The sequence below is a fragment of the Siphateles boraxobius genome, unplaced genomic scaffold, assembly GCF_051911475.1.
Source record: "Siphateles boraxobius isolate OS27281-9 unplaced genomic scaffold, OSU_SipBor_1 3, whole genome shotgun sequence".
Classification (NCBI taxonomy): Eukaryota; Metazoa; Chordata; class Actinopteri; order Cypriniformes; family Leuciscidae; genus Siphateles; species Siphateles boraxobius.
The window spans coordinates 13,376,957-13,389,262 of record NW_027508919.1 but is presented as its reverse complement, the minus strand read 5'-3'; positions in this window follow the sequence as shown (position 1 = coordinate 13,389,262).

Genomic DNA, 12,306 nt, shown 5'->3' with positions numbered 1-12,306 from the left:
TCTCTCCTTCACATGAGATTGAGGAGTCTCAGTTTAATGTTTTGCTACACACAACCCAGATGTTTTGCACAAATATCTAAAGTATGTGCATGTTAAAGGTGTTTTCATGGTACATCCTTTTGAGAAATACAAAAAAAATGACTCATCATTTACACTGATAAATTACTTTGAGAATATATTTTTTTTATTTATGTGTACTTTAATTTGAGGATATCAATGTATGAATATTTATTTAAAAGTACACTATTTAAATGTTTGCCAGCTAGGAGTCAAAAATCAAAACTGCGTGCATTTTGCGGAAGAACATTGTTTTGGTTGTGCTTCGGCTCTGTGTGACTTTGCAGATGAATATGGATATGAATATCCTACTGCTCATTAAAAAAATCACTACTAGGCTTAAGATGTTGAAATGGAAAGGATCTGAAGCTGACTAGCTGAAGACTTAACTGTAGCTAGCTATACCCATTAATAGACACGGTACTTAGGCTGGTAAAAATTCCAGCCCATTATGAATTGACATAATAACCCCCACGAAATAGATAATTATTTAAAATTAAATCTGTTAGAGAGCTACATTTGGCAATTTATCTGTTCAATAGAATACCCTACTCATATGTTGAGTGATCAAATATATCTATCTGCGTCGCCTTTACAACATTTCAAATCCCTCAGTTCTCACCATCTCCGAAAAGCCAAGCATCTTGATTCTCATTGTGTTACGAACTCTGTCTCGTTCTCTTTTTGCCAGCAGACTCTCCTCTATTCAAAGTTGTTTTAAAACAGGTGATTCTCCGGAGGTTCAAGAAATAGTGTGCTTTATGTCAACCTTTCTTGCTAACTAACCTATGCCACTCCCACACCATACACGCATCCAAGTAGCCAGAGCAACTTTTCTATATTTACGGATATGACAAAGCTGATTTGAAACAATATATTTATTGTACAATAATAACTTAACTTTTTCATTCGAAAAAAATATGAAACTTATTAAGTCTAGTTAATTCTCTCAAATCTACAATAATTGCTGATAAAATCACGAGCAGCTTGTGTGAAACTTACAGCCAACACTACGGATCGAATCAAAGCCTCAGCAGTCTGATGGTGTTGATAAGCACTGCTCACTCCAGAATACCTGCTCTCGGTGGGCAGCATGTGTCTTCAAGAGGTCCTCTTATTCAACACATGGGAATACTAAATTCTCTCTGGAGCCATGGTGCTTAAAAAACATGAGGCATAAACTATACATGTGTGTGCCATCTAGTTAAGTGAAGGCTGTGCATGCCCTCTTTTCTAGTGCCAAGCACCTGTGGTGGAGCTTTTCACCATGACAGAGAGGAGAATAGACTCTTTCCTGCCTGCCTGTTTCATATGTGGAAATATGTGGCAAGAAAATGAAGTAAATAAATAGCAATAGAAAAAAGTAAACCCAAAGTTCATAAAAACTGTAAAAGCTGAGTAGCAGGAAAAATAACAGAAGATCATCTAATGTGTTGAGTTTGATATCAGTTTGTAGATTTCTAAATGGAATTTTAGGAGGTGCTTGTTCATCTAGTCCTGGCTAGTTATAAAAATCCTCTTAAATGTAAACAGTAAAAAATATTGAGCTTCACAAAACAGTGAAAGTGTTTATCACTTTATTTTGATAGTCCCTTTAACACATTCTGTTTACTATAAATAACATTGCATCTGGTAAAACTTTGTTTACCAACAGGGTACACATGTCACAAGTGATTGATTGGCCCATCGCGAAGAAGATGGATGGGATTTAATATGGCATAAAAGTCCTGTAGGATATATGAGAAAAATACAAATAAAATATGTAAGTATTACATCTATCTATCTATCTCACTCAAAAAAATGATTTGTTGAACTTACATAAAAAAAGAGTGTCAAGTGGTTCCACGTAAGTGTGTTAAGTAGTTTCTACAAGTAACAATTCAGTTGAATGAAGAAAATAAATTCTGGTAAAGTTGACAAAACATTTTTTAGTACATACAACATTTTAGTTATATGTATATTTTACTTAGTAATGTTATGTTACAATTATGAACTTTAAATACGTAAGGTGAACTTTTTTTAAATTAATTTTATTAACTTTGTATTTGCTCTACAAGTGTAAAACTTAATCAAGCATATTTTTAGAAACAAAATGAATTTATTTTTTTTGTAGGGTTTTGCAATATACAACTGCTAAAAACTGTAAAACAACTTCAATTTCACAGTTCCTTTGAAACAAATACAATACAAGATCAATAATTTAACAGTAAACATTCGAAGGTCTTTTAAAGTGCAACTGGCTTCAAGAATTTGTAAGTCTTGCTTATAAAAATATTACATAAATGGAATGTCTGTTGAAATTAAGCAGCATGCCCTAAAATACTGCTAAACTCGAGTTGTGATCTTTATAATCAACAGTAAAAGTAACATTAAAACTGACCTCTATTTTTGTAAACCACAAACAGCTTAAATAACTGTATAAAAAACAAAAAGAAAAAAAACGTGTCAATAGTCAACATTCCTACAATGTTCAACTGCCTGTAATGCAATTTAACTTCAAGTTTTTTTTTTCCAAGACAGGCAGCCTATCACAAAATGCTACAGTGCTCAATTTTGATATTTCAAATCATTTAAGCCATTGGTAAAGAACATTTTAAAACTGACCTCTATTTTTGTAAACCACAAACAGCTTAAATAACAGAGTTTGTTTTAAAAAAAAAAGTAAAAGAACAACATTTTTGTCAATAGCAAACATTCTTGAAATGTGCAACTTCCTTGAAATATTGTAATAAAGTTTAACTTAGAAAAATAAAAGCAAAGTTTGTTCAAGACAGGCAGCATGTCACAAAATGCTACAGTGCTCAATTTTTGATATTTCAAATCGTTTGAGGTATTGGTAAAGAAAAGATTGAAACTGGCTTCTAAATTTTTGTTAACAACCGCAAACAAGTTTAACTTCAGTTCTTACAAACAATAAACAGTCTTCTCAAGCAAGCCAGCATGCCTCAAAATGCTGCAGAACTCGATTTAAAATTTTGGTGCCATCAACAAAGATAACATTAAAACTGGCCCCTAATTTTAAAACCAGAAACAATTTAAGTCACAGCTCTTCACAAAAAAAATAAATCGTATCTTCATTCTGGACAAATGAAAGAAATCAAGATGTACTGATTCAACCAACAAGTTTGTTCTTGAGAACCTGTATTTTGTGTGACAGTTTCTGTGCGTCAAGTCCCAGCAACACTTTCTAGAAAAACTCAAAAGTATACTTCAGGTCTGAAGGATAACTGAGATTCAAGCAGTATATGAGTCACAAAAGAAGAGCACAAGCCTTGGTGATGTCGCCAAGATCCTGAAGAACTTTCACTCCTTCAACAATCAGTCCAACATCCAATGGTGGGTCACAGGCTTCTGCATCTTCAGGTTTGATGATGTAAATTCCAATTACAGTATTGGCCATGTCTCTCTCGGAATTCTCAAAGTCTGTGTCCTACAAAACACAAAAACAGTAACACTATTCAGTCACTTTAACTGCATCAAATGCAGGTTGTAAATTTAACACCACTTAGTAATACATCTAGAAAAAGCAAATAATCTGAGAATTCTGTATCAACTGTCCATTCCTTAATGCTTCACATAACTGACTTGCAGTGACTTACAAGACTACTCTACCATGTTTGTTAGGGTTGTCAAAAGTACAGGCTTCGGTACTCAAATTTAAAATGTGACGAAACCAGCATTTTCCGCAAGAAAATCACTACCGGTTATTGGCCATAGTGTTCATGTGCTCAACAGATATGACGGAGATGCTCTTCACAAAGCGCTCGCACATTAGCACAACGAGAGTTAAAACCGCATCAATCAGCGGATCAGTCAGTGGTTCCTTAATATATCTGCTTAGACGAATCTGCTGAGACACGGCTTTCAAATGCTTCCATGTGTGAGCGTAATCTGTGCAAGCACTCGGTGAAGAGTGTGAAGCAAAGATCATTGTAGCCAATCACAGTCATCTGTCAAGCATGTGAACCAAAGTCAGTACTTTTGACAACGCCAAGTTAAATATATTTTGTGTATTTAGATTTCTTGACTATATTATGTGGATTTCGCCCATATATGACCCCTGTATTGTATCGTCTAGTGATTGGGTGGGTACTCTAAATATTCACAAAAGACTGCCTGAGAACACTTACTGCATACTCCTTCATGAGGTTTTCATAGTCTTCACACAGAAAGTGCTCGGAGAATGCAAGCTCTCCGAGTTGAGATGGTATCATTCTGTAGAATAGTAGAGACATTAAGTATAGAAAATGGCAAAACACCGTACCAAAGTGGACATTATTTACAAGCATCATAAATACAGATAACAAACCTCGTCAATGGTAGCCATCAGTTTCCACATTTTTTGTCCTGCAATTCTTCCTTTTCTCCGGTAGATGCTGGCCAGCTTGCTTGTGTAACCATCCAGTTTAGACATAAATGTTTGAATTAGTGGGACAGTAGTGATTCGAGTGAACTCAGCAGCAATCTGCAGATTTAAGACACGTAAGATTATAGTAAGGATAGCTTTCATGTTTAAAAATATATTCAGGGTCATTTATTGACATCTGAACACAAAAGCATTTAGGCTAACTCTGCATGGACATGAGTATCTAAAGCACAATTAGACATAAGGGAAATTAATTACCATTTGTTTCACCACTTAAAACTATTAAAGAAATAAATAGTTATACCATCATATTTACTTCATGTTCACAAAACAGCGCTGGCCATCTACTTTTGAAGTCAACAATGAAGGGCATCTCTTCAATTACTTCATGTCTTCTGTAGACAAAGGTTTTCTCCATTTTGTGTTTAATAATTTGATGATTGTCCCTTTTCTGAACCTCAGACAGCAATGCCAGTCGCTCTTCCTCTAGGCTTTGTTTGTTCTCTCCAGCTGGATAATCAGGATAGAAATTGACTTCAGCCTTCTTTGGCTTTTTGACTTGGTTTGGACTTGTATTTTCACCATGTTTGTGTGTTAAAGAATTTAGCTTTACTTCAGAACAGCCAGCTGCTCGTAGTGTACGCCGATAATTCGCCATCTTCCACTGTAGACTGATTTTCCAGCCATAGAACCCACCAACCGATCCTTTTTCCTGTAGGCATGGATGCGCTGTAATCAGCGCTTTCGCAACCTCTTCATATTATTCAACCCTAGGGTACACTTTGTACTTCACTACTTCTGCAGCCAAGGATTTCAGAATTTCTGATTTTAGTTTAGGCTTTGAGTCCATGTTAAGTAAAGTACCATCATTCAAGAACTCTTCGTGGGCTTTCTGCAGTTCCAGCTCTACCTCATAGGGAAACTTAGGGATCGGAAAGTTAGTTGGCCAGGTTTCATTCCTCAGCGTTGTGGATGAAGACAGCTCAGAAGTTGAGGGAGAAGCAACATTTGATGTTGTTTGAGAAACTGACAGGCAAGATGGTGACGGAGATGAAGTTGATGAGCGTATATCAGTGTCCGCAGAAGAGAGAGAACAGACATCATATGCACTTTGTGCTAACACTTTAACTGTTCCTTTGTCCTGGAGATCCAAAGTTGAGGTAAGATTCAAGAAATCATCAAAGTCAGTATCAAGATACTGCAGGCTGAAATCTCCTGTGACACCACATTGTTTCCTAATCTCAGATTTAAACTCTTCAATAGATTTGGGTATTCCAGAGGGCAGCGTCAATTTCAATGAATTACTATCGCCTAGAACAATCTTTAATTTTGCTGGATCAGTCATTTTCTGTTTGATCAATCACTCTGAAAGAGAAAAAAGAAAACTGGTCAAGCAGCATGTATGTACCTTTTCAAGGTAACCATACGGATAGCACCAACTTTATAGTCACAGAGAGGATAACGGTCTGCCAATTAACCCAGCTCTATAAACGAAACATCTCTTGGACGTGGTTCCAATTCAAAGGATTGATAGTGTTCATTGTACCAGGAATCTAACTTTCTTGCTATAAAAGCAATTCCATCTTTCAAAACACAAATCTGAACAATTTCTGCAAAATCAGGCAACCCACTGATTGTTCCATGCACAATGATCATACCCTTTGTGTACTTTATGCCATTAGAAAATACTGTCTGAGCTATATTAACAGAAGTGTTCGGGTATCTTTGATTAAAGGTGTAAGCAACGGCTTCATGAAGCACATCGACAGGGACAGTTGAAATGCGTGTAACCTCTACAGACAATTCATCACACCGGCCTGACTGCATAAATTGACCAACCATGAGTTGATGTTTCCTGGCCAAAGTCTTGGTGATATTTTTGAAACAGTTAGTGTGCCTAGCTACTCGTTTAAAAAAAACTGTGCTGGGCTTCGAATCTCATTGTCCAGAATGAAACAGGTGGACCAAAGAGACGGATCATCACTGAATAATGTTCCAGAAAGTGATGTTTTGGCAAAAGCTTTCTTTCTGGAAAAAGTACTTGGAACAGATTGCGGTGTTCAGATATTTTGCTCTCCAAGTATGCAACAGACTCAGTAGTATGCACAGGACACACAACAAGTTCAACAATGTCTTTCAGGAGAAGGAGTTCCCAAGCAGGTTCATCCTGAGGTATACGTTTTCCAACAATTAATGGTATTAGCCGCAGCAAACACCAATTCTCATGTGCATTTCCCCCAATAGTTTTTTTCCTTGAAAAAGTGAGTGGAAGCACATGAGGGCGATTGGTTTTATCTCCCCACTTGAATGGGAATTCCTGAATCAGCTTATTAAGTTGATCAAAGGTGAAATATTTCTTCTTTGTAAATATTTCAAAGCATCCAGCCAACTCAACAGGCACTATACCTTCTAGGAGATCATGGGCCACATCTGGCGGAAAACCTGCAGTAACTCTAAAGTATGAGAGGTTCTCAGATAAAGGACAAGCATTTTTTACACCACAACATGCTACTCCTTTCTTACATGCATCTGCTACATGTTCATCATGCTGCTCTTCATATCTGAGAGGAAAAACACCATCTCTGACCTCCTTTGACTGAGTTTCTGTGCGTGTAGCAGTGCAAAACCTACAAAAATATTCCCCTGAAAAATTCTCAACAAAACCTGCTAATGCATGTGCATCAAGACTGTCTGCAACCACATACTGAACTGTGCCTCTGATAAATGTATTCAAGTGATTGACAAACATACCCTGTTGCTCTAAAGTGATGAGATCGTTCACAAGAGGCTCAAAAATTTTTCTATAGCCATAAGCCTTCACATCATCACTTTTACATAGCAGCGCGAGATGAATTGAGGACAACGATGAACTACAGCCTGGTGGTAAGTTCCCTAAGATCCAATAAACCGCACAGATCTTATGCTTTTTGCGTGACGTTCCTAATGGATTACACAGCTCAAAGTCATCTATGTACAGACACAAGGAGAGTCTGAGCTCAGTCCCTGAGAGAAACTCATTATCTTTAAAGTGCTGACCATCTTTGAAAGATCTGTAAGATCCATCATTTATGATTTGCAGCCCTGTATGAGCACCAACAACTTTATCAAGTATGTCTTTCTGATTAAGCAGTTGTTGTAATGATTTTAGGATGGGCATGTATTGGAAAGATCTATTTTTTTCAGACTGAAGAATCATTTCAACAGGTTCAATTATTTCAAAATGTTCCCTGTAATATTTCATTCGCTTGAAAGCAGTGGCTAAAGGACCATCTTTTGAAGTAGCGCTCAACAGAGGATTGGATGATGACAAAGAACTGATAAGCTCTTTTATGACCAGCTGATCTACATGAAGATCATGTTTCTGAAAGGTATCAAGAATAACTTGCGTCGATACGGATCCTGATGCAGAACTAATCAAGTACTGCAAATCTGTGATAAGTTCATCAATAGCATTACTAGGAACATGAAAATAATTTTCAAGTTTTAACAAAATGGATGCAAATTTTATCTCTATGGTTTTGGACAAATCTTGTCCTCCTGTGACCATTTCAACACTACCTGAAACATCTACATTTTCCTCTTCAGCTGGCAATGGATCTTCACTGAATTCCTGAGTACCACTTTCTCTAACGACCCCTGTTTTTAAGTCCTGAAGAGAATAAGGATTGTGCTTCCTATTCTTATGCGACTTAAACGTGCCATACACATTTGTCTGAAAAGAACAGTGCTCAAACATACAAGGCACCGTCTCACTGTTTTTTAGGTGGTTATGGATGTGACTAAAATACTCTCGTTCTGACGCTATATCGCGGCAAGAACACACATGGCAATTGAACGTGGCTACACTTGCAGGTAACCCAGTGTTCTCCTTTGCATGGTTACGACTGAGATGGCTGTGTAGCGCATTCCAGGTTTTAAAACTACAGGCACACTCAGAATAAATGCACGGAAAACGATTACCATGACCATAATGTCTATGCACTAATCTATAGTGTTTCAACAACTGTGATCTAGTCGAGACTGTTATTTTGCAGTCCTTGCACTGCCACATGCTTGCCTTGAGAAACACGAGTTTGTATAACTGCCTAAAAAAAAAGCTAAAACTCAGAAGACTGATAAATTAACATAACTCCGTGAACAGCTACATCACTTTTTCCTGGCGGTATTTAACTGGATGGTAAAGAATTATAAAATATTTATACCTGAAAAAGTCGCAACCTTCTCCTCAATGTGGTGCGAGCTTCGCGCTTTCGTCTGTCTTCTGTTCTGTTGCTCTGCCTCCCAGTGAGCAGCTACGGTATCCACAAAGATCAATTTTATAGGGGTTTGCGTTTTATTCAACAATGTTATGTTGGCCGATCAAACAGTCATTTTCTTTGTCTGAACCATCACTCTGAAAGATAGGGGGGGAAAAAACAGGTTACACACCACATATTTACACACACACACATATATATATATATATATATATATATATATATATATATATATATATATATATATATTAGGGCTGGGAATCAATTAAGAAAAACAAACTAATTAATTGCACAATTTGCTGTAAATAATTGCAATGAATTGCATTTCACCCAAGCTTGTAATCATCAATATTTAAACTTAGAATAACCTAATTAATAGCCCTGTATTAAAATAATTATTTTTCAATAATCAATCAACATAATTTTTTCTAATTATCAAAATAAAATGTAGTCCTACAAAGCTATTATTACCAGAGCATGTGATCAGAGCAGGTCATTTTAACATTGTTGCCCAGCATGACTATACCAGCTCAGTAGGGCTATTGCAAACAGAAGTCTAACTGAGAAATTTCACGTTATTCGAGCGGACTTTGCTTTTCCAGTACGTGATCGGTACATAATTGCGTTTGGGCCGTTAACGATAGAGCAGAACGCGCAGCGCAAACACGGAGTGGCGCAGCAGCACGCCGCCGACACACACACACACACACACACACACACGCGGTACGGAGAGCGCGGCGCGGAAAAGACCCGCTCATGAAAGCTGCTCGAGAATGAAACCTGATCGCCGAACACGGAGGAGCGGGACGGCATATTTTCGGCCTTTTCAATAGCAGCCGCAACAGGAAGTCATTAAAACGAGGCAAAAAAGTGCTGCGTTAATTGCGTTATTTTTTTAACACCTTAAGCATTTCAAATTAATCGCAAATATTAACGTCCCCCAGCCCTAATATATATACAAACTTTATAATCACAGAGAGGATAACGCCAAATCCACCCAGCTCTAAACATGCCTTGGAAACGAATCCAATTCCAAAGATCGATAGTGTTCTTTGTACATAAAACTTAACTTTTTGCTATAAAAGCGCGCATTGTATTATTTCTTTCTATATATAGTGTTTCAACAACTGTGATCTAATCAAGACTGTTATTTTGCAGTCCTTGCACTGCCACATATGCTTTCCTTATGTTTAACACGTGTTATAACTGCCAAAAAAAATACAAAATAAAACTCTAAATTAACAACTATGTGAACACACACATCACTTTTTCCTGGAGATATTTAACAGGATGGTAAAGGATGGATTATTAAACATTCATACCTAACAAAGTCACCATATTCTTCTCCTCCTCGTTCGTGCTTGGCGCTTTCGTCTGTCTTCCGTTCTGTTGCTCCGCCTCCAAGTGAGCAGCTACGGTATCCGCAAAGATCTAATTTTATGGGGTTTTGCGTTTTACTCAACAATGTTAAGTTGGCCAATCAAACCCTCATTAAGTAAAGTCTACAGTACTATTTTTTTGTAGAAATTACATAGTTAACTTGTGTTAATTTAGTTACTTTAATGTTTTATGTACTGTGAACAAGGGTGGGTGTAGTAAAACTAACAATAGTTAAAGTTCATTTTTTTGAGTCTATCTATCTATCTATCTATCTATCTATCTATCTATCTATCTATCTATCTATCTATCTATCTATCTATCTATCTATCTACCTATCTATCACACACTCACACAGGCAATCACATACAGGCAATTTTTAACGTAACCTGCATGTCTTTGGACTGTGGGGAAAATCAGAGTACCCGGAGGAATGCAAATTCCACACAGAATAGACTCCTGCATAAGCCAGGGCTTGAACCGGGGACCACCGCACACAGTAAAAAATAAAACATTGTGTTATTGTTCCTGTGAGAACAATTTTTTGTCAAAAGTATTTGATTAGTCTAGTATTAAAATAGCTTGTATGGGAGAATAGATGATTCTATATCGTTGTATGCAAAAATATTCATGAAGCTTTTAGTGGGCAGGAGTTAGACACATTAACGATAAAGGAACATGGATGGATGAGTAATAAAGAGTGGGACGTGCTTGATGTTAAAAGAAGCTATTAAAATTGCAATATGCCGCAAAAGAGAACTCATTTTCAGTTTTCGAACTGACATGCAGCTTTCTTTTCACGGCTCAACGGTCACAAAAATATGTAAATATCTGAGTATTCATGTAAACACAGTCGGTTTATGTCTTTAGTGAAGGTAAACAGATGGGAGAATCGGATGTGTATCAATACATTGGGTCCGTGCATTAGCTCTTAAAGTGCCAGCAGCTTAATAAACCTTCTGCTGTCTGTGTCATTAATGTTAATCAAACAACAAAAGACAAAGAGAAAATCATTCACTACTCTTGACTAAATAACTTTTGTAGCTGTAATAAATTCAGTGTGTATTTAATTCATACAGTGAAGACTATATGCAGTGTTTTAATTCACATTTGATTACTTGATTCGATTTCTGTATTATTTCTTACTTCTGTTCAATTTGAGCCTTTTATTGTATCTATTTGTGCTATTGCTTGTCGTTTGTTTTTGTCAACGGTTTACTTGTCTTCAATAATTGCTTGAGAACTTTTTACTTACATTAGTTAGCCTTGTATTAGTTTTTGCTGTACTGTTGAAATTGGTATTGAAAATAGTGTAATTTCATGGTATTACTTATTTCCTTATTTCCAGCCCCCCAAAAAAACAAATGATATATATGTTACTGTGAAATTTACTCATATTGTGATATAAGATTTTTGGTCATATCACCCATCCCCACTCCTTGCTAGATAGTGGAAAAGTTACCACAGATTTACATGTGATTTATGTAGGCTCTGTCCCAAATTAATGGCACACTTCATGTGCACTTTTGGTCTTGTGGAATTACAATGGACTTTCAATCGCAGCAGATTTCTAGCCTCAAATACACATGTTGTTTGGCTTTATAACATGGCTTAAGGCCAAAGCGGGCATTATGTCACAAAAGTGTGGACTCAGAGGCAGACTGTGAGGGGTTAGGCTTCCATTTAATTGGGACAGGGCCTTAGTAGTGTTCACCACAAGTAATAGGCAGCAGTGTATTCAGAATAGGTCCAGACAGATTACAGCCTAATAGTGATACTTCACTGAATGGCAATTTTTTTACATGTATTTTGTCTATTTTAAAAATACAAAATACTGTATTTGTATTAATATAAATAAAAAATTGCACACAGTATTTTATTTTTATAAATTTAAACTGAGGTATTTTTATTTTAAATACATTTTCGTTTATTTATGCCCATCTCTGCTGCCATGGATTCACTTTGCTGCTTTGTTTTCTTTGGCCGATTTAAAACTTTGAGCACAGCAGAATTCAAAACATAATATTTGTTGGTGACCAGGCTGTTCTTTTCCAGCAGGGGAGATGGATGGGTTTAATGGGTAGAACAAAAAGAGAGATGTGAAACAGCATTTGTTTTTCCCTTGAGCTATTTTTGATATTTCAGTCAAGCTTTCATTCATTTTATTCTGAGTAACAATTTACAAACCAACTTTGTTTTAGGTCAATAATTTTTATTTCCCACTCAGCATGTTGCATGCTTGTGAATGTG